The sequence below is a fragment of the Bufo gargarizans genome, chromosome 6 (genome assembly GCF_014858855.1).
Source record: "Bufo gargarizans isolate SCDJY-AF-19 chromosome 6, ASM1485885v1, whole genome shotgun sequence".
Lineage (NCBI taxonomy): Eukaryota > Metazoa > Chordata > Amphibia > Anura > Bufonidae > Bufo > Bufo gargarizans.
The window spans coordinates 56,822,998-56,845,491 of NC_058085.1; the positions used below are offsets into that span (position 1 = coordinate 56,822,998).

General features: G+C 42.1%; 1 protein-coding gene across 2 annotated transcripts in view; it reads right to left on the reverse strand.

The window, feature by feature from the left end:
* Positions 1 to 22,494, reverse strand: part of TMEM100 (transmembrane protein 100) — a 63,576-nt gene that overhangs the window by 17,200 nt on the left and 23,882 nt on the right. The window contains exon 1 of one of the 2 annotated variants that reach the window (XM_044297236.1): positions 18,246 to 18,307. The exons of the other annotated variant lie outside the window; for it this stretch is intronic. The gene's annotated coding sequence lies outside the window, so the exon portion shown is untranslated. Of the gene's footprint in view, positions 1 to 18,245; positions 18,308 to 22,494 lie in introns of those variants that run through there. 2 annotated transcript variants of the gene reach the window in all.

Here is a 22,494-nt window from a genome sequence, read left to right on the forward strand (position 1 = left end):
AAATAAGGGAATCAATAAAATTTATATACCAGGTTAAACAGTCCTTCAAGTTAAATTTGGGAGGGATGCACAACATTTCTTCCAGAGTTCTTCTACAGACACTTTCAACGACACTATGGGAAAGGACTACATACAATGCCTAAGAATGTAAATGCTGCATTATGAAACCATGAATGGATTTCGTATATTAAATATGTATGGGGGGATTTTCCAGAACAGAGCCTCCCACGAGACCCCTAGCAGATAACACTCATCACGAGGCAGTGCTTAAAAAGGTTTTCTGGTTTTCCTATATTGATGATCTATCCTCGGAATAGGTCATCAATATTAAATTGGCAGGGGTCCGATTCCCAGCACTCCCTCTGACCCATTGTTTGAAGAGCGAATGCTGCTTTCTCTTTATTGTTTACCACATGCCTTTAACATTGCATCGGTGGTGCCATGTAACTACAACTGATCTGTCCCATTTAAGTGAATGGGATGGAGTTTAATTACAACTGCTTCCTTCCATTCACTTCAATGAGATGGAGCAGTTGTAGTCACACCGTACCACTGCTTTTCCCTACAATATTGTAAAGTACCGTAGTTTTCACCCTATAAAAGTGGGGAAAAATGTCAGTGCATATTATGGGGTGAATACTAATGACAGCTTCCATTATGGAAGTACTCGTTAGCACAGGGGACCAGGGAACGGTGAATACAGTGCTCCCTTTGTAGGCTCTGTACTCAACTCTTCCTGGTCTTCTTCTGCAGCTCTCTGCATGCTGTGTTGTGAGTTGCGCACACCGTGAGGACGGCGGTGCGCTCTGTGACCTGTGGTCTGATTGTCTGTCTTATAAATATTCAGAATCTGATCTGAGGTCTGAATGGGGATCTTATTCACATTGGGGGTCTGATCTGAAGTCTTATTGGGGGTCTTATGAACATTGGGAGTCTGAGGTCTGACTTATAAATATTGAGGGTCTGATCTGAGGTCTGATTGGGGGTCTTATAAACATTGCGGGTCTGATCTGAGGTCTGAATCAGGGTCTTATAGACATCGGTACTTAGATTGATCTGAGGTCTGAATGGGGTTCTTAGGTCTGATTTGGGGTCTTAGAAATATTGGGGGTCTGATCTGACCCTAGGCCCCTGACTTCCAGGTGATCACTATATAGATCTATGTGTTTTTGACTCATTATAAAAGTATATTATAAGTATATCGCACCCCTCTGTGTATCACACATAGATAGCACACCAATACTAGTCCTTAAAATAACTTTTGTGGCCCTATTAGCTAGCGTTTGGTGTCCCTAACAGCCTGTCCCTGCTCCACACAGCAACCTCTCTCTACACTGGCAAAACACTGAATGTAAAATGGCGGCCAGATCAGGTTTATTTATAAGGTAGGGGGTATGTCCATGTGTTGAAATGTCTCAATTGGCTGTCCTGTACCACCTGATGGATGGGTCATGGGTCAAAGTTCTTCATAATGTAAAAGAATATGGCGGGTGCAAATTTCGACATATGTTCGCATGTTCGGCGAATCACGAACACTCAAAGTTTGCCACAAAACAACCGCCGGGCGAACCGCAAGGCCATCTCTACAACTGGAGAATACAAGAGGAAAGCCAACTGGAGAATACATGAGAAAAGCCAACTATAAAATACAATAGATAAGTCAATTGGAGAATACATAAGAGAAACCAACTGGAGAATACATGAGAAAAGCCAACGGGAGAATACAAGAGAGATGTCAACTGGAAAATACATAAGAGAAGTCAACTGGAGAATACATGAGAAAAGCCAACTGGAGAATACAAGAGTGAAGCCAACTGGAGAATACAAGAGAGACATCAACTGGAGAATACATAAAATAATCCAACTAGAGAATACATGAGAGAAGCCAACTGGAGAATATATGAGAGAAGCCAACTGGAGAATACATGAGAGAAGCCACCTTAGGAATACATGAAAAAAGCCACCTGGAGAATACATAAGAGAAGTCAACTGGAGAATACATGAGAGAAGCCAAAATAGAGAGAAGCAAATATTGATGCTCATGAAAGGTCATCAACATCTGATTTGTAGGGTCCCACACCCAGCACTACAACCAACCAGCTTTTTGAAGAGGTTGCGACACTCTGGTGAGTGCTGCAGCCTGTTCACTATACCAAGCACAGCACTGTATACTGTATAGATGCTGTGGTTAGTATTGCAGCTCAAGCCAACTCACTAGAATTGGACTGAGCAGCACATAGGCCTGGTGACCAATGAATATAACATCACTAGCCTTGGAAGGGGGCTGCAGTGCTTAGCAAAGAGCTGTGGTCTCTTCACACAGCTGATCAAGGGGGTAAATGGAGTCAGACCCCACCGATCTGATATTAATTATGTATACTGAGGATAGGTTAACAATATTTTACTTTCCCCCCAAAAACTTTCACATCTGGTGAAAACAGCAGACTATGTAACCTAGTTGAAAAGCTAGAGCTTCATACTGCCAGTGTATAGGAAAGCCAAGGTAATATGTTGTTTTTTTGACTGCACTAAGATACCACCGAGGACCTTTAGCTTCAACCAACTTGCCAGATGCTCGGTGCATCAGATCTCTTAAAAGCATTTGACATAAATCCTCATTTTATGAGAAATGGGGTTGATATTGATTCTATTTTACGTCTCATTTAATACAGCGTGTCATTGTGGTACTGGGACAATTATTACACGAGGGGGAACAATTGACTTCTGTGACCTCTTCTTCCTGAAATCAACACAGAGCCATGCATGAAAAAGCCTGAAGAAATGCCATATCAGCCATTTTATAATCCGACTAAACAAGACAAAAGTGTTTCAATCACGTAGAAAGACGGTAAAAATGTAGAGTGGAAACAAGATCACATCTGACTAGTTCTCCTTCAATGTTAGTTAAAGATTGGAAGACTAGCTTGGTCAAGGTTGATTTATCATTTACCCTTATCAGAAGATTTTATGTCTGTCATAAAGCTTGTTAAAATCATTCAAGCACAAGTTAACATAAAGTACTTTCTGCAATAAAACGACAAGCCCTTATCCTACTGAGAATTGTTACTTTCTTTAAAGATGTTGACGTTTTAGATTCTAGGAACAGTTACTATTCCATTCCAGAAATGTGGGCTTGTCGATTAAGAAACTTTATGGTGCATTTTTACACGCTCACGGGAAATACTTAGGCAAGAGAGGCACCAAAGATTTCCAAATCAGATGTATAAAAGGAAAACTATGTTTGCTGATATGACATGTGTTTACTAGTAAAGAGGAGCTTAATGGGGTTGTGCAAGTTAACAAACATGATCATCAAACATATTGAGATCTGGTGAATTTGAAGGTCAAGTCACGACCTTGAGCTCTGTCATGTTCCTCGAAGCAGTCATCCACATCATGACCATGTTTGGTAGGTACTAACACTGCATCCTAGAAATACTCCACAAGAATTGTGATTTTGGAGAACATCTCAATTTCGCCCTCATCAAAGTAGCTTAGATCCTTACACTTGCCCATTGTGTCCACTTCAAACACATCAAATTCAAGAACTGACTGTACACTTGCTGCATAATATATCCCACTCCATGACAAATGCTATTGTCATGAGATAAATCAGATATTCAGTGTTATTCACCTCACTTGTCAGTGGTTTTAGGGTAGTGTCCTACATAGTGGACACACACAGACAAGCCATGACCAAGATGTGGTTATGATGTGTACAGAAGTCTCAGTCTGCGTGGTTTGCAGTTGTTAATGGCTCGTGCTGGATGGCTAAAAGTTCATGCACTTAATAATCCAAAGCCAGGTACCAATTAATTTGTAAACTACGCAGACTTGAGGTTTTTGGAAACACTGTTCACATCTCGGTCCACTGTTCAGCCATAAAGGTCCACTATGATGGACATTACTCTTAGAAGGTTTATTCCCATCTGGAACAGATCAATCACATATGCCATAAATGTCAGATAGGAGGTGGGACCTACACCTATCTCCAGAATGGGGCCCTGAAATGAAATAGAGAGCAAGGGCAAATGCGCAGCCACCCTTTGTTCACCCCTACGGGACTTTCAAAAATAGCCAAGCTCAAGCTTACCTATTTTTGGAAGCCTCATAGTGGTGAATAAAGAGTTGGCCGCACTTGTGCAGCTTGCTCTCCATTCACTGCTATGGGAAGCTTGCTCTCCATTCACTTCAGGGGGACCCTGCTCTTGAGATAGGAGTGAGTCCCAAAGGTGAGGCCACACTGACATTTATGGCATATTCTATTGATATCCCATAAATGTCCCCTTTAAAGAGTCACTGTACTTTCACACAATATTACTTCATTTAATAGAGAATGGCAAATTTCTAAATCACTTCATTTATAAAATCTGCCTGCATCCACCTGAAAAAAAAGGTGTAATCTCATGGCCACTATTGATCTCACTTCCACCTAAGTTGCAGTCCACTGCCTGTTGTGAACCAAGATCTATCCCTGCTAAACAGAGAGTCACAAGATGTGTGAGAGGAAGTGGGGGCATGTCAGACCTAAGCTCAGATTGTGAGCCTGATAAAACTTGTACACTGCTTGTGAGCATCACAGGGGTGTGATTTATTCCTCCTTATCAGCTTTATTAGCTCTTTAGAAGAAAAGATAGTGGGAAGTAAGAGAAGTGAGGTAACTGCAGGAAGTACTGGCTGAAGGGGGATACCCCTGCTTGTGAGAGAAATGCATCCAACTGTGAAGCTGAAACATGTGAATGTGCACACTGAGTCTGTGTACTTAGCCTAGGGGCTCATGCACACGAACGTATGTATTTTGCAGTAAGAAAAACACGGATCCGCAAAAAAAATAGTGACATCCATGTGATGTCCGTGTTATCTCCATTTTTTTCCCGGATCAATTGTAACAATGCCTGTTCTTCTCCACAAAACAGACAAGAATAGGACCTGTTCTATTTTTTGGCGGAACAGACTTGAAGACATACTAATACAAAATTCACAGGGAGTCAATTCAGTTTTTTCCAGCCCATTGAAATGAATGGTTCCACATATGGGCAGCAAAAAAATAGAATGGATACAGACAAAAAAATACCCCAGCCTATACACTGACATTTTAATAGGCCTATCAATCATTCGGAGGTTAAAATAGTCTCCTTTTGCCCTCCATATACCCGGAATACTGGCAGACTGTCCTTTGTGATACAGCAGCCAACCTCAAAAACATCTTTTTTTTTTCTTTTTTTTTTACAGTGGGTCCGTAACAGATGCCACTGAGTGCAATAAAGAAAGCAATGACACAAGTATATGGAAGCCTTACAGGTTTATGGCGGTCTATAAAGACATGGAGATGTTTATAGCAAATTGTCATCACTGACTTTGACTAGATGACATTGCCTCGTTACTGGTGGCTCGGTAATTAATTACGGTACACAGAGGATGGGACTGATCGAAATGATGAACGGGAAGGCTGTATCTAGGTTACTTCTTTGAAATCACATTTTTCACATCTAGATAAAGAAAACTGATTTAGAAATTCTCTCTGCATTAGTCATAACGGCATATCTGTCACGGTGCCTTGAGTGACACAGGTTTGAAGATTGGAGAGACTGACTGCACGTGAGGTTAAGGCCTCATGCACACGGCCGTTGTTTTGGTCCGCATCTGAGCCACCGTTTTGGCAGCTCGGATGTGGACCCATTCACTTCAATGGGGCCGCAAAAGATGTGGACAGCACTCCGTGTGCTGTCTGCATCCGTTGCTCTGTTCCGTGGCCCCGCAAAAAAATATAACATGTCCTATTCTTGTTTGCGCTTTGCGGACAAGAATAGGCAGTTATATGTAAAGGCTGTCTGCGCCGTTCCATAAATTGCGGAACACGCACGGACGCCATCCGTGTTTTGCGGACCCGCGATTTGCGGACCGCAAAACACACCACGGTTGTGTGCATGAGGCCTAACTGACAGCCTCTTCATTCTCAGTGTTGTGGTTTGGTAATGATCACACCTCTTGTCAGGTGCAGCCTGTGGTCATTGCATTCCCTACTTAGTTTAGTCTCACACTCCATACCATGCAGTTGATATTCTCTGCTTGGATTTGGAAGAGTTGGTGCGTTGACCTTACCTGTTGACCTTACCCGTGAGCCTGCTCAATCATTTTCAACCAGTAGTCTCATTCCCTGCCACTACCTAGGGAATTGTATTTTTGTACAGACAGGAGTCAGGGGAAAGGTTTAGGGGCTTCCTAGGATATGACCTTTTTCCTCTCCCTAGCCTTGAAGCCTACTTCTGTGTCCCTCCCCTGTATTCGTGACATTATCAACCGCCAAAAACTGCCATTTTGTTCGGATCAGTGCAGCTATGGATCCTATGTCGGCACTAGTCGGACAGCTGCAGGGTCTGTCTTTGCAGATAACAAGACCACAGGTGGCTGGTTCCGATGGTGGGTACCAGGCTTACTCTGAACCTAAGGTTGCCCTCCTGGACAGATTTTCCGGGGGTGGCGACAATTTCATTCGGTTCAGGGAGTCATGTAAATTATACTTTAAGCTGCGTTCGTACTCTTCTGGGGGTGAGAGTCAACGTGTGGGTATGATCATTTCATTGCTTAAAGGTGACCCCCAGTCTTTGGTTTTTTGTCTGCTGACCGGATTACAGTCCCTTCCAAATGGTAGATTAATGTTTTAGAGCCTTGGGTCTTATTTACGATGACCCGGATCAGATCTCTCAGGCAGAGACCAAATTATGTGGTTTACGGCAGGGAGAGCGCTCCGCTGAGACCTATTGCTCTGAATTTAGGAGATGGTCTGCGGATACGGAGTGGAATGATCCTGCTCTCTGTCATTGGAAGCAGCTATGTCCCTTACTGTACATCTTAATAGACGGCTGAGAGAGAGAGATCTAGAGTTCCTCATCCTGAGCAGATACTGTTGAATAATGTGGCGGCTTCCTTTGACACTTATGGTAGAGAGACACCTGTGGTTACGCCTTATGATGAGCCTATGCAGTTAGGAGGAGCTACTCCTGGAACTGCTGGCAAGAACTTTGGTCATATGAAGGGAATCTGTTTCTGTTGTGGAAAGAAGGGACATTTTGCGAATTTATGTCTGTACGTTCAGCGTCAAGGTGAAAACAAAAAAAATGTTTAATCCCCAACTTACTATTGGTGGTGTGGATGGGGGGCCAGAAAACATACTTTTTTAATTTACTGGTAGTACCTGATTTCTCCTGTCAGCCAAGGTGGCGCTAGACTCCAAAACTGTGGGAATTGAGGTATTTATTGACAGTGGGGCTGGGGTTAACCTAGTTGATGGTTAGTTTGTTTGTATGCATGGTTTGACAACAAATGCATTAGACAAAAATATTTCGGTGTTTGTAATTGATTTCACTCCACTAATTAAAAATGTTTATCACAAATTGTGCAGGACATCCATTTAAAGGTGAATGATTTTAATCAATAATCCATCTCATGTTTTGTGCTGGAGGGTCTGCCTGCTCCGGTGTTGCTAGGTTTGCGGTGGTTAAGTAAACATAATCCTACCATCGATTGGCAAGTGAGACAGATTCTTGATTGGAGTGATTATTGCATAGACAATTGTCTTAGCACATCACTGTTGTAACCACTAAAGCTGTACCTTCTTTTATTTCAGATTTTGCTGATGTATTCTCCAAAAGTGGAGACCAGGAGTTACCCCCACATCGAGAGTATTATTGCCCCGTCAACCTTGTTCCCGGAGCTAAATTGCCCAAATCTCTGTTGTATAATCCTTCTGAACCCAAAAGAGCAGCCATGCAAGAATATATCACTGATAGTTTGGCTAAGGGACAAATTAGACCGTCCAAATCCCCAGTTGCTGCAGGGTTTTGCTTTGTTAAGAAAAAGGACGGAACTCTTAGGCCATGTCTGGATTTCCGTGAGCTTATTCGTGTCCGTAATCCCTATCTCCTTCCTTTGATCCCAGATTTGTTCAATCAGATTGTTGGTGCCAAGGTGTTCTCTAAGTTGGATTTGAGGGGGGCATGTAATCTGGTAAGGGTCAAGGAGGGGGACGAATGGAAGACGGACTTTAATACCCCTGAAGGTCATGTTGAGAATTTGATCATGCCTTTTGGGTTGACCAATGCTCCTGCTGTTTTTAAACATTTCATCAATGACATCTTTCATCATATGGGAGGCAGGTTTGTGGTGGTGTATCCGAATCTGGATATTTTAATTTATTCCCCTGACATGGAGAAGCATCAGGATCATGTGAGACAGGTCTTACAGATCCTAAGGGAGAATAAATTGTATGCTAAGATGGAGAAGTGTGTATTTGAGGTTCCAGAAGTGCAATTCTGGGTTACCTACTCTAATCTTCGTGTTTTTGCATGGATCCGGAAAAAGTCCATGCTGTGTTGGACTGGGATTGACCCAAAAATCTGAAAGCACTCATATGATTTTTGGGGTTCACCAACTACTACCATAAATTTATCTTGAATTACTCGACTGTTGTTCAACCATTAACGGATATGACTAAGAAAGGTATAGATTTTTCAGTCTGGTCTGATGAGGCATTACATGCTTTTTCAGCGGTAAAGGAATGTTTTGCTTCTGCTCCTATACTGGTGCAGCCATATGTGTCACAGCCATTTATTGTGGAGGTTGACGCATCCGAGGTAGCAGTATGAGCAGTCTTGTCGCAGGGTCCTTCACCTAGTAAATGACGCCCACATGCTTTCTTCTCTAAGAAACTCTTGGGTGCTGAAATAAATTATGATGTAGGCAATAGAGAATTGCTAGCCATTAAGTTGGCTTTTGAGGAATGGGGTCATTGGTTGGAAGGAGCAGTTCATTGTATTATGGTCACCTATCACAAAAATGTGGCTTAAATTAGGCCATGTCTGGATTTCCGTGAGCTTATTCGTGTCCGTGATCCCTATCGCCTTCCTTTGATCCCAGATTTGTTCAATCAGATTGTCGGTGCCAAGGTGTTCTCTAAGTTGGATTTGAGGGGGGCATGTAATCTGGTAAGGGTCAAGGAGGGGGACGAATGGAAGACGGACTTTAATACCCCTGAAGGTCATGTTGAGAATTTGATCATGCCTTTTGGGTTGACCAATGCTCCTGCTGTTTTTAAACATTTCATCAATGACATCTTTCATCATATGGGAGGCAGGTTTGTGGTGGTGTATCCGAATCTGGATATTTTAATTTATTCCCCTGACATGGAGAAGCATCAGGATCATGTGAGACAGGTCTTACAGATCCTAAGGGAGAATAAATTGTATGCTAAGATGGAGAAGTGTGTATTTGAGGTTCCGGAAGTGCAATTCTGGGTTACCTACTCTAATCTTCGTGTTTTCGCATGGATCCGGAAAAAGTCCATGCTGTGTTGGACTGGGATTGACCCAAAAATCTGAAAGCACTCATATGATTTTTGGGGTTCACCAACTACTACCATAAATTTATCTTGAATTACTCGACTGTTGTTCAACCATTAACGGATATGACTAAGAAAGGTATAGATTTTTCAGTCTGGTCTGATGAGGCATTACATGCTTTTTCAGCGGTAAAGGAATGTTTTGCTTCTGCTCCTATACTGGTGCAGCCATATGTGTCACAGCCATTTATTGTGGAGGTTGACGCATCCGAGGTAGCAGTATGAGCAGTCTTGTCGCAGGGTCCTTCACCTAGTAAATGACGCCCACATGCTTTCTTCTCTAAGAAACTCTTGGGTGCTGAAATAAATTATGATGTAGGCAATAGAGAATTGCTAGCCATTAAGTTGGCTTTTGAGGAATGGGGTCATTGGTTGGAAGGAGCAGTTCATTGTATTATGGTCATTACCTATCACAAAAATGTGGCTTAAATTCTAAATAATCTGAAAAAGACGGGCAAGAAGTATAAACTAATGTCTGACTTACGTATAAGTGGTGCGGACCTGAGGGTGGGTGATTCTGTGCGGCTGTCCACAAGAAACATTAAGTTGAAAGTACCTTTGTGGAAGTTGGGCCCAAGTATTATTGGTTCATATAAGTTCTCTGCCATTATTACCTGGTAGCCTTTTGTCTTCCGCAGGCTTTAAAGATTCATAATGTTTTCCACAACTCATTACTGAAGAGATATGTCGAACCTGCTTAACCGTTCTCCCTGCCACCCCCTCCTGTCATTGTGGACGGTAATCTTGAATTTCAGATCGCCAGGATACAGGACTCCCGAATTCTCCGAAGATCCCTCCAGTATCTTGTTCACTGGAAGGGTTATGGTCCAGAGGAGAGAATGTGGGTTCCAGCGGCCAACGTTAATGCCAGTTGCCTTGTGAAAGCCTTTCACAGGGTTAATCCAGATAAGTTCGGTCCTGGGTGTCCGGAGGTTACCCGTAGAAGGGGGGTTACTGTCATGGTGACTTCTGTGACAGAGGTTAGAAGATCGGAGAGAGTGACTGCACGTGACGTTAACTGACAGCCTCTTCATTATCAGTGTTGTGGCTTGGTAATGATCACACCTCTTGTCAGGTGCAGCCTGTGGTCATTACTGCATTCCCTACTTAGTTTAGTCTCACACTCCATACCATGCGGTTGATATTCTCTGCTTGGATTTGGAAGAGTTGGTGTTTGGACCTTACCTGTGTTCATGCTCATCCATTTTCTATAAGATAAGTTGTACTGCTCTTTGTATTTGGTTGTTCCCCTGTGCTTGTTGTTACTTGGCCTCAGGGAGACACTGGTTCGTTCACCTGGGAAGGAACTAGTAGTCTCATTCCCTGCCACTACCTAGGGCATTTCAGGGCTCCTAAGGTCTAGGTTAGGGCGTATGTATTTTCCCACCTTTGGGGTCTATACATACAGACAGGAGTCAGGGCCAGGTTTAGGGGCTTCCTAGGAGGTGACATTTTCCCTCTCCCTAGCCTTGAGTACTAGTTCTGTGTCCCTCCCCCGTATTTGTGACAATATCCTAGCCGAGCCGTTACTATGTTTCTTCTGTCTATCTGACAGCTAGGAAATGTAGGTGCTTTTTTTGATACATTATTCAATATTTCTTGAAATCAGCTTTCTGATCTGTTCGGGTTGTCATGCAGAAAAGATCAATAAAAATATTAAAAGGTGCAGATCCTAAAGTACAACCATCTGTTTTTCATCCTCGTTCATGGATTTAATTTTAAAACCAAAGAAATAAGAGCCGTAGCAAATGGATTTCAGGTGTTCAAAGTAGTTATTCTTTGGAAATGCATAGGCTGCACTGTGGATCAGATTTCCTCTTAAAGGGGTGTTCCAATCTTAGAGATTTATGGCAGATCAACTGTGTCTGGTAGCTAGGGGTCCCAACTCTGGAACTTGCACAGGTCATTGTGTGCTGTCTGCGTCTTTTGCACCCCCATTGAAATGAATAGGTCCGCATTTGATCCTCAAAAAATGCGGATCCGATGCGGACTAAACATATGTTGTGTGCATGAGCCCTGTTCATGCGCAGAGCTCTTCGTTCACTTCTGTGGGAGTGCCGAAAACAGCCGAGCATGCGTGCCCATTGATAGTCTGGAATTGGCTTTGTTCTAATCAACAATGGCAGACCACGGTCTTCTGCTCGTACATGTAACTTTTTAAAAGGGTTTTCCAAGAGTTTTTTTTATTGATGATCTATCCTCTGGTGAGGGTCCAAAACCCGGGAACCCCGCTGATCAGCTGTTTGAGAAGGCGCTGGCAGTAGCACCGCTGCCTTCTCTCAGATCACCAAGTACAGCGCCGTACATTGCATAAAGTATTTGCTTGTCATCGCAGTCAGACCTATTTATTTCAATGGTTCTAAGCTGCGCCTAGGTCATGTGACCAATGAACATTACATGGCCCAAGGAAAGCTGGAGAAGGAAGTGGAGCAACTGCCAGAGTCGCTGCCTTTTCAAACATCTCATGTGTTGGATCCCCACCGATGACCTACTGATGACCTACCCAGAGAATCAGTAAAAAACTGTCGGAAAACCCCTTTAATTCTAGATTAGTTGCACGAATTTCTGAGACTGTCCAGTTCATCTGAGTAGGAATATATGCGCTTGCTACAGGAAGAATTCCATTCAGATGCAATCTAATGCATGTGAATAGACCCGTAAAGAGAACAGGTAATTAGAAATGACCTACTGATTAAATCACGTTTTTATGCTAAAAATATTTTTGGAGAATGTAGGTTTTTTATTTTTACCTTTCCATTTCACTATATAAAAAATACTTAAACTCTGCAGTTTTCACAATGACCACTCACAATAGACTGACTCTTCCTTTTCCTGAGAAAACACTTGTCATCTTATTATCACAGGCATGATTACAATAAGGGTAACCTCTCTATATACAGTAGATAACACAGGATCCACTTTTCACAATAGGTGATGTTGACAGCTTTTCTACTCGCCCTCCCTGCACAATGAACTACTTTGCACAGGTTGCAGAGCATGTCCACAACACTCTCCAATAGAAGTCAATGAGCATCTTCAGGTTATAGATTCCAATAGTCCATATGGCTGCTATAAAGCAGATATCTTAATGCGCAGGCAAGATGTCTGCCTCCATAATAAAGTACAGTAAATAGAAAAGAAAATATACAATCCAAAATATCCAGTCTAAAACTGTAACAGGTTAAAAAATAAATATGTAAAATTACACAAGGATAGACTGTGCTACACCTAGTTAGAGGATATTGTAATTTATAGTGAAATACTCCCATCTACTAATATAATGAAATAAATCAGTTATATGTACTGTAAGTATAGCTGTAATACTGAGATAATGTTTATATAAACAAGGCTTAAATGGGCACTTCCATCAAAACATTATTTTATCAGATATTAATATGCTATATTTGAAAAAATTCTAAAGTCATTTTAGGTCTGATTTGATCAAAATGGGCATAAAACTTGATATGGTCAGAATTAGGGTTGAGCGAAACGATCCTAAAGAATCGATTCATCTCGATAGCAAACGTTCTTCACCTACGAGGGGTTGTCCCCACGGGTGAAGAATTGCCCACCTGCCTGTTGAATGATAGGGTCGGACATCCTGTTTTGGGCCCAGCACCCCTGCTCTGATAGTGTTGCAGGCGTAGAGGCTCTGTTTTGGCGTCAGTAACAGCAACTACACATGTGTTGATACAATTTCAGATAGTGGCACATGCTCAGTCAGTGCTCCTAAAGCCGCAGCAGAGCCTTTGAGCCTGCACCGGTACTCAGAGCCGGGGCTCAGGGCCCAAACTGTCAGAGCCAGACGTCTATCGCCAGGCAGGTCGCTGCTTCTTCACCTCATAACTGAAAAACGTTTGAGACTAATCGATTTGTTACAATTGATTCACTGAACCCTAACCCTAAATTTGCTTATCTCTTCATAGAATATTTACATAAATAGCTAAATATTTGATTTCAAAACATTTTTTGAAGTGCCTGTCACGTATCGGGGACCAGACCGGCCCACCGCGTCACATGACAAGGGTTGCCCAAGCCCTTCATGCCAATTCCCCTCACGCTCTGCACCAGGCCGTAACTCGAGCATAAATCGACACCTGAAGCCTGCAAGCACACCCACGCAATAACACAAAACCTTTGCCGCCACCACCTTCCCGTTATAAGGTCGACAGGACACCCCTGAGTGTTCCACTCGTAAGCAGACACACACACACACGATAATAGGCCTCACGGTAAAAAAAAAACAACAACAAACATACAGCCTGAGACTGCACACACACTCATGGAGCTAGCGGGTTCTTAAGGTTACAAGACAAACTATCAAACGTTTAGGTTTAATGTATTAAAAAAATGGACAGCACTTGGTTAACAAGAGACATACATAAACAGCAAACAATTGTAAAATAAAAAGGAGAAAACATAGAAAGTTCTGATACTTAGCAGTTGCGTGGTAAAAGTCCTTTTCTCCCAGGAGATTTGGGCAGAGTAATGGTGCTGTGACGGTAACGTACACTGAACACAGGGGGGAGGATAGTGACCACTGCGCTCCACCCTCACCCCTGGCCCTGCCTACTTGCCTCGCAAGTCCTAATGACAGGGGACAACTGGACGACAGTCCCTAACTTAGGATACGTGCTGGGAAGACAGACAAGACAAATAACGGAACGTGAACGGACCGGGTCAATACCTAGAGAGTTACGCAGTACTAAGGAATGAGCAGAGAATAGTCAGGAAAAGCCAAGGTCAAATACCAGGATAGAAACGAAGTACAACAAAGAATCGTCAGGTGGAAGTCGGGGTCAAGATACCAGGAGAGATACGCAGTACAGGAGGAGCAGGCAGAGAATCGTCAGGGAACACAGGATCAGGTAAGTATGCAGGAACAAAACAATCACCAGATACCTAAAATTAACAGGCAACCTGTGGCCAGCAGGCTGCCTGTATTTATAGTGGGGAGTGAGGGTCATGTGACGAAATCTCACACCTTCGCTGTGCGCGTCTGTAATCGGCGCAGGCGCGAGATTTCGTACGGCTGGAACAGAGGGAGGATCGGATTCCATCAGAGATGGGCGTGCTGGAGGGACGTGCTGGGCGGCATTATGTGAAGGTAGACGGAGCCTCTAGGTGCTGAAAAGACGCCTGCATAGCACCTAGAGGCCCATTAGCATATTAATAAAAGTTCTTTTTTTAGCAAAATGGCTGGACAAAAAACTGTTAGATTAGGATTGTTTGGTATAGCAGACACTAGCGGATCGCTAGTGTCTGAAAGCTAAATAGGGGCAAACGAAGTGGTAGAAACCCTTTAAGAGGATGACTGGATGCGTCTTGGACTCCTATTATCTATTATATATGATAGACAACCACACAAAGGCTATATGCCAAAAGCCAGGTATGTGGAAGCCAACAATCTATCCATGAGACAGATAACAGTCAGCATACCTTACAATGGCAGACTTGTGCTCTATGAGACATTCCAAACCAGCTCTCATCTGACTGAGAACCAGTAAGCCTCAAAGTTGCTTCACATCTATTGGATGGCTTGGGTGGACCTGCGCACCTAGATCAATATCATTGGGGTGACAAAAAGCTTTCGGATAATCCTAACATAATATTCAATAACCTTTCTATACAGTTTTGTCATGTAAGAACTCATTTGCATAAACATGGGCATATTGGAAAGACATGCAAATGAGCAGAATCTGCCTTGAATTTCAGCTAAAAAACCATTTGCATAGAAAATTTGCAATCTACACTACTCATGAACAGCACCATCTATTGGATTCATAGTCTTGTCAGAAGACTATGAAACCAATAGATGGCGCTGTTCATCTTGTTGGGGGGATAGTAAGTGGGGCACCCTGCTCAACAGAGTCTACACACCTATTGTATGTTGTAGATAATAGAAGTCCAAGATGCATCAAGCCATCCTCTTAATGCTGTTTCCAAACCATTTTGATGGGTTTTCCATCAATTTATGGCCTTTTTTTGTGAACCAGACACCCTTTCCTCTTCCGAGCAGGGGGTGCCTGGGGTTCTCCCATTGACTTCCATTATGCTCGGGTGCTCGGTAGAGTTCCATTATGCTCGGGTGCTCGGTGTGTTCAGCACACAAGCACTTTGGTGCTCGATCAACACTAGTAGTTCCGTGCCGCGGCCCCGCAAAAAATATAGAACATGTCCTATTCTTGTCCGAAATTGCGGAGAAGAATAGGCCTTTTCTATGATTGCGGCGGTGTGTGCGGTCCGCAAATTGCGGGACGCACATGGGACGGTATCCGTGTTTTGCCGATCCGCAAAACACCACAGCTACATGCACACGACCGTATGTGTTTTGCGGTTCACAAATTGCGGATCCACAAAAAAAACTGATGACGTTCCGTATGGCATCCGTTTTTTTGCTGATCCATATTTTTTGCGGATCCATTGTAATAATGTCTATCCTTGTTCGCAAACTAGAAAAGAATAGGACATGCACTATTTTTTTTGCGGGGCAACGGAACGGACATACTGATGCGGACAGCACACGGTGTGCTGTCCGCATTTTTTGCAGACCCATTGAAATTAATGGGTCCGCATCCTGTCCGCAAAAAAAAATGGAACGGACACGGAAACAAAGAACGTTCGTGTGCATGTAGCCTTACTGTGCAAGAGTAAAAGATGCACATCATGTGAAGCAGACACAAACACTTCACACGGCTATCTATTATCTATCTATTTATCTATCTATCTATCTATCTATCTATCTCATATCTATTATCTATCTATCTCATATCTATCCACCTCATAGCTATCTATCTATTATCTATCTATTTATCTATCTATCTCATATCTATTTACCTCATAGCTATCCATCTATCTATCTCATATCTATCCACCTCATAGCTATCTATCTATCTCATATCTATTATCTATCTATCTCATATCTATCCACCTCATAGCTATCTATCTATCTATCTATCTATCTATCTATCTATCTATCACCTATCTATTATCTATCTATCTATCTATCTCATATCTATTATCTATCTATCTCATATCTATCCACCTCATAGCTATCTATCTATCTATCTATCTATCTATCTATCTATCTATCTATCTATCACCTATCTATTATCTATCTATCTATCTATCTATCTCATATCTATTATCTATCTATCTCATATCTATCTATCTATCTATCTATCACCTATCTATTATCTATCTATCTATCTATCTATCTATCTATCTCATATCTATTATCTATCTATCTCATATCTATCTATCTATCTATCTATCTATCTATCTATCTCATATCTATCTATCTATCTATCTATCTATCTCATATCTATCCACCTCATAGCTATCTATCTATCACCTATCTATTATCTATCTATCTATCACCTATCTATTATCTATCTATCTATCTCATATCTATCTATCTATCTATCACCTATCTATTATCTATCTATATCATATATATTACCTATCTATCTATCTATCTATCTATCTATCTATCTATCACCTATCTATCTATCTATCTATCTATCTATCTATCTATATCATATATATTATCTATCTATTATCTATGTGTCTGTCTGTGTATCTATCTATCTATCTATCTATCTATCTATCTATCTATCTATATCATATATATTATCTATCTATCACCTATCTATCTATCTCATATATATGTTTCTATATATTTATTTCATATCTATCTATCTATTATCTATCTATATCATATCTATTATCTATCTATTTATCTCGTATATGTTTCTATCTATCCATCTCATATCTATCTATCCATCCATCCATCCACCCATCCATATTTATCTATTCTGTTTCTTCTCCATGTCTTTTGATGGATAAATAAATAGGCAGATAGATGAATGTATAGATAGATAGTAAAGCACGCATATAGGGAAATGGAGAGCATTATAAATGTATGGTATAAGCAGTCCAGGCATTCCTTTCCAGCATCAGGTACCATTTCTTGGTGGACATCACATGCCCCACAGATGTACAAGCCTCAGGAGTCTGACCTACAATAATAAGCAGGTACAGCCGAGAACTCCTCCGGGGGAGCTGATCTCCAGGAACATCATTTTATTGTCACCATTTATCTGATAACCCTGGGCAGGAACCCTTATCTTTCTAAGCCTGGAAGACATTTCATCAAAATGTGTTCTCAATACAAGTTTATAAGGACATATAAAAAAAAAAACGCAGGAACACCGCTGGATACGAGCTGCGGCTGGTCTTCCTGGAGGTAGTTCATTTCTAATCTGCTGTATAATGATGCACAACCTCACTAATATCTATAGACAAAGCAACTGTAGCACCTAACGACTGGTACGGATGTAGCAGAGCTGAATTTGCTATTGGATTTGTGCAACAGATCTCAAAAACGGTTAAGAAAACGCAGTAGATTTACCATCGATTGTACATAACACTTCTTCATATCACCCCGATGAGTTGCTCCATATAAAATACTTAACTCTACGACATCTCAATATGGCATTAATAGATGCATTTAACAGAAAACGCCGCTGGCATGAAGCGATACAACATAAAACTGCAAAAACTAGTAAATTGCCAGCTATACTGTAACCATACACAATATCAACACGTGCAGATCTGATACAATTTACTATATTATAATCTTTATAACCCAGCATTCTATTGCTTTAGTATCACAATTTATTTCACGTTTATGCATTAGGACCAAAGTTTGGCCGTAATCGGAAATAAAAATTCCCATTCATATTTTCATATTCGCGGTTAATATATTGCGAAGCGATGCCAGCGGATCAGCAACGGAAGAGTGTACAAGCGACGGCTAAAGGGAGCCTTAGGAGCCAGACCTTACCTTTCCATGGCCAGGCTGCAACTGAACTGAGGCAGACACATGTACAGAAGGAAAAAAATCACTGAGTGAATGCAATCACACACTGTAAGGGAATGTCGTCAAATTGCGAGCTGTTTGGCTGGGCAGAGCTCTTAGGGAAGGTGGTAAAACTTATTATAGTGACAGCAGTTTTCTCTAAGGCATAAAGAAGTAAGATCAGCAGTTCTGCATACAACAGGCATGACGAAGGTGTGTTCATGAGAACCGTATGATTCGCTTGCCATGTGATTTATTTCTTTTTAGAAATATATATATATAATATTTATATATAAATAAATATATAAGTATAAATATATATACAATTTATATATAATTATTTAGATATAATGATCAAAAATAGTATAATTAGAGATGAGTGACTTATTGAAAAGTTCGATTCGGCTGATTCACCGAATTTTTTTGTAAGTAGCGGGTGCAATGACAGGGAGCAGCGATAGCGCCCCCCGTCACTGTACCCCTCAGATGCCGCATTTATACATGAGTGTAAAAACAGTGTAAAAGTCGCCTACATTTTTTTTAAAATCAAACTTACCGCCTCCATTTGCTCGCGACGGGGCCAGCCGCCGCCATCTTGCTTGAAGAGCTGGCGTGAAATTTTGCGCGGAGCGTGATGAGGTCATACGTCTTTACGCACGGGATTTCGGCTGAGATCTTGACTCAAGATGGCGGCTGGTGGCTTGTCGTGAGCAAATGGAGGGGGTAAGTTTGATTTTTTTTTTTTTTACACTATTTTAGGTTAAATTGCTTCGCTAACATGAAGCACGAGGAAATTCGGCTTCGAGGCGAATCAAATTTATCCTGAAATTCGGATCGAATTTCACTTCGCTCATCTCTAAGTATAATGTATATCTAACTGATGACTCCAAGACACAATGTATTGATCCCGAACCAGAATAAAAGCAACTGCTTGAAAAAAAAAATAATTCACATAAAAAACACATTTTGATTCGAGATGAGCACAGTTATGGAAAATTTTATTTGACTGCTTCGCCGAATTTCACAAAGAAATGCACTTCATGACGAATGACTTCGTCATGAAGCGCATTTCTTTGTATGCAAAGGATGCAATGACGGGGAATGGGGCTTACGCTGCGCCCCCGTCATTGTACCCCTCAGATGCTGCGTTCATCACTGATCGCAGCATCTGAGATTCATAATGAGGGCTTTGAAGGCTTAATTAGTAAAAAAAAATATACTCACCTTATCCATTTAATAGCGAAGAGCCCACTGCAGCCATCTTAATTGAAGACACAGCGTGAAATCTCGCACGGTGGTGTGGTGACGTCATCGCGCTGGGCAGCGTGGTGACATCATACGTCACCGCGTCATATTTCACGCAGCGCCTTCAATTAAGATGGCTGCGGCAGCCTCTTCGCGTGCAAATGGATGAGGTGAGTATTTTTTAACCGGCATTTCAGGGGAAATCGATTCCTTACTATGAAGCGCAACAAATCAAATTTTTCCTGAACTTCAGATCAAACTCCACTTCAGATACTTTGATTTGTTTAACACTAGTTTCAATCATACAGTTGATCTTACTCAGGGGCATGATCAACTGTATGATCGAAACGCGTTGGTGATGCCTGGCAGTGCAGTACTGGAATTTTTTTTATGTGATTTTGCAATATAAGGAGTGGCATTTATTCTGGTGCTGGATCAATACTTTGTTTTTTGATTCATCGCATTGTTGGAGCGGGATCCGTGCACCGGATTTGCCACCTGAATCCATTTTTGTATTTCCAAGCTGATATTTACCTTCTGCAGGAGCAATACCTGGGGCATAAGTAGCAGAAACTATTCAACTAATCTAAATCAATAGGATATTTCCAATGTTTATTATAGGAGTCATGCCATGAAAAACACTTATCACCTGTCTACCTAGAATGTATGATTGTTAGGACCCCCTCCGATCACTACAAGGGGGTCCTAATAGTCAATACGAGTAAAAGCTCTCATCTATTTCCTTCATCTCCATAGACAGTGACTACTGTAGAGTCACACAGTGCAGGAACCATCATCGCTCCATTCAAACTCCCCTTGAATGTTGTTGAGGAGGTCCCAATGATTGAACATGTATCACCTATCCTATGGATGAGTGATAAACCATTTTTATGGGATAACTTCTTTAACCTTATCATAATTTTGAATTGTCTCAAATTCTTCAGGCAGATGTCACCAGAATATGCTGCTTCCCTAGGTGAATGGGGTCATCCTGTCAGGAGAACACACTTTTATATTCCTGCTTGCTGGGCAACTCAAGCTGTCCATGGTTTATGAATGGTTTTTCATTTGATCATTTATTGGTGCCTGTCAAATGGTGGGATATATTAGGCAAAATGCAAACAGTTCCTGGTGTTCTGAAAGCAGAAAAAAATTGACTCGGTCTTTGGCAAAGGCCCAATAGTGATGGCTAGATGACTAGGACACTGCATCTCCGAAATGGCAGGTCTTGTGGGAAGTACCTGGTATGTTGTGGTTAGAATCTACCAAAAGTGTTCAATGGAAAGTGAACCAATGATTGGCTCACAGATGTCCAAAGATTATTGATGTGACTAGCAAAGCCCATCTGATCAGATCCCACAAAGTGCTATTGTAGCAAAAATTACTGAAAAAGTTACTGTTCGCTATATAGAAAGTTGTCCTGGCATATCGGCTTATTGGGTACAAGGTACATGGTCCACCGCCAAAAATGCTACATAGAGAATATGAGCTTTAGATGTGGACCATGGATCAATGGAAGAAGGTGGCCTAGTTTGATGAATTAATTTTTATTTTGCATCAAGTGAATGACCAGGTGCATGGGTGTTGTTTACTTGGGGAAGAGATGCCACCAGGTACGCTAAGAGAAGAAGTAAAGCCAGAGGAGGCAGTGTGATGCTCTGGACAATGTTCTCCTGGGAAACCTTTGGTCCTGGCATTCATGTGAATGTGACACTTATCACCTACCATCAGCACGGACTGGGATTCCTCGGCAGGCCCCCAGTCTCCTGCGCCCAGAGATAAGACGGAGGAGTAATTATTTCTTTTGTTTCTCTGGAGAGATACTTATTGTATTCAGCCTCCTACTAGTGTAAATTTTACAGGAGGCCCAGCAGTATCTTCTAAATTTCCTGGGATGCTGGCAGTGAAGGAGGAGAGAACATGTCTGGCCATCCTCCTGCCCTCCCTGCTGTCAGGAAACTGTGGTTGCTGGAGAGTAGGACTCCTCTGCGACGCTGGGCTGATTTCTCAGGTGTGTGACAGTAGTGAGCTGTAGGAGACTGTAAGGGGGAAATAGGGGATTTGTTTATAGTAGACTCAGATCTGTGTATGTGTGCTGCTCACTGCAGAGTTCAGAGTGGCATTGGGGGGACTCTGCCCTTGTTCCCGCCAATGCCTCTGCTTTAGGTGCACCCCAATTAGTGCAACAGCTCCAGATGCCGCCCCAATGCCCCCACTCTAAATGCACTCCTAATATTGCCTCTTCTTCAGTTGCCCCCCTAATACCTCAGCTCCAGAATCACCACTATTACCCTGCCTCAGGCGACCCTAATGCCTCTGCTTTAGGTGCTCTCCCATAAATGCCCCAGCTCCAGATGCCCCCACTCTAAATGCACCGCTAATATTGCCTCTCCTCCAGTTACCCCTGCTCCAGCATCCTCACTATTACCCTGCCTCAGGTGACCCTAATGCCTCTGTTTTAGTTATGGCCCTCCATTTGTGCCCTTTGCTCACGTTGATCCTCTAGCACCTGTGCTTGGGCTTTGTTAAAGGTTATGACCTGCACAGGGGGTTGCACAGTGCATCACATCCACATCCAGCGTACGCCTATACTCTTCTTGCCTTCAGACCCCGCTGAAGAAGGTCGCACAGACCGAAACGTTCGGGATATATTTCTCTATCTGATATGGCATAAATACTACATGTATATGAATTTGCACTGGATGTATACCAAACAGCATTCTGTTTATTAAGAATTAAATGAGATTACTTATTTTGCATCAACTTTTGGAGTGCCGTGGATTTAACTTATACTGTCTAAACCACTCTCACAGGCACCCACACTGGATCCAAGGTGTGCAGAGTACACAATTATTCAAGCCTCTAATAGAACAGTCCTATCCTTGTCTGTAATGCCGGCAATAATAGGACATGTTCTATCATTTTGCAAAACGACCATGAGGACATATAGACACAGAATGCACATGAAGTGTTAGTGTGCAGGAGCCCT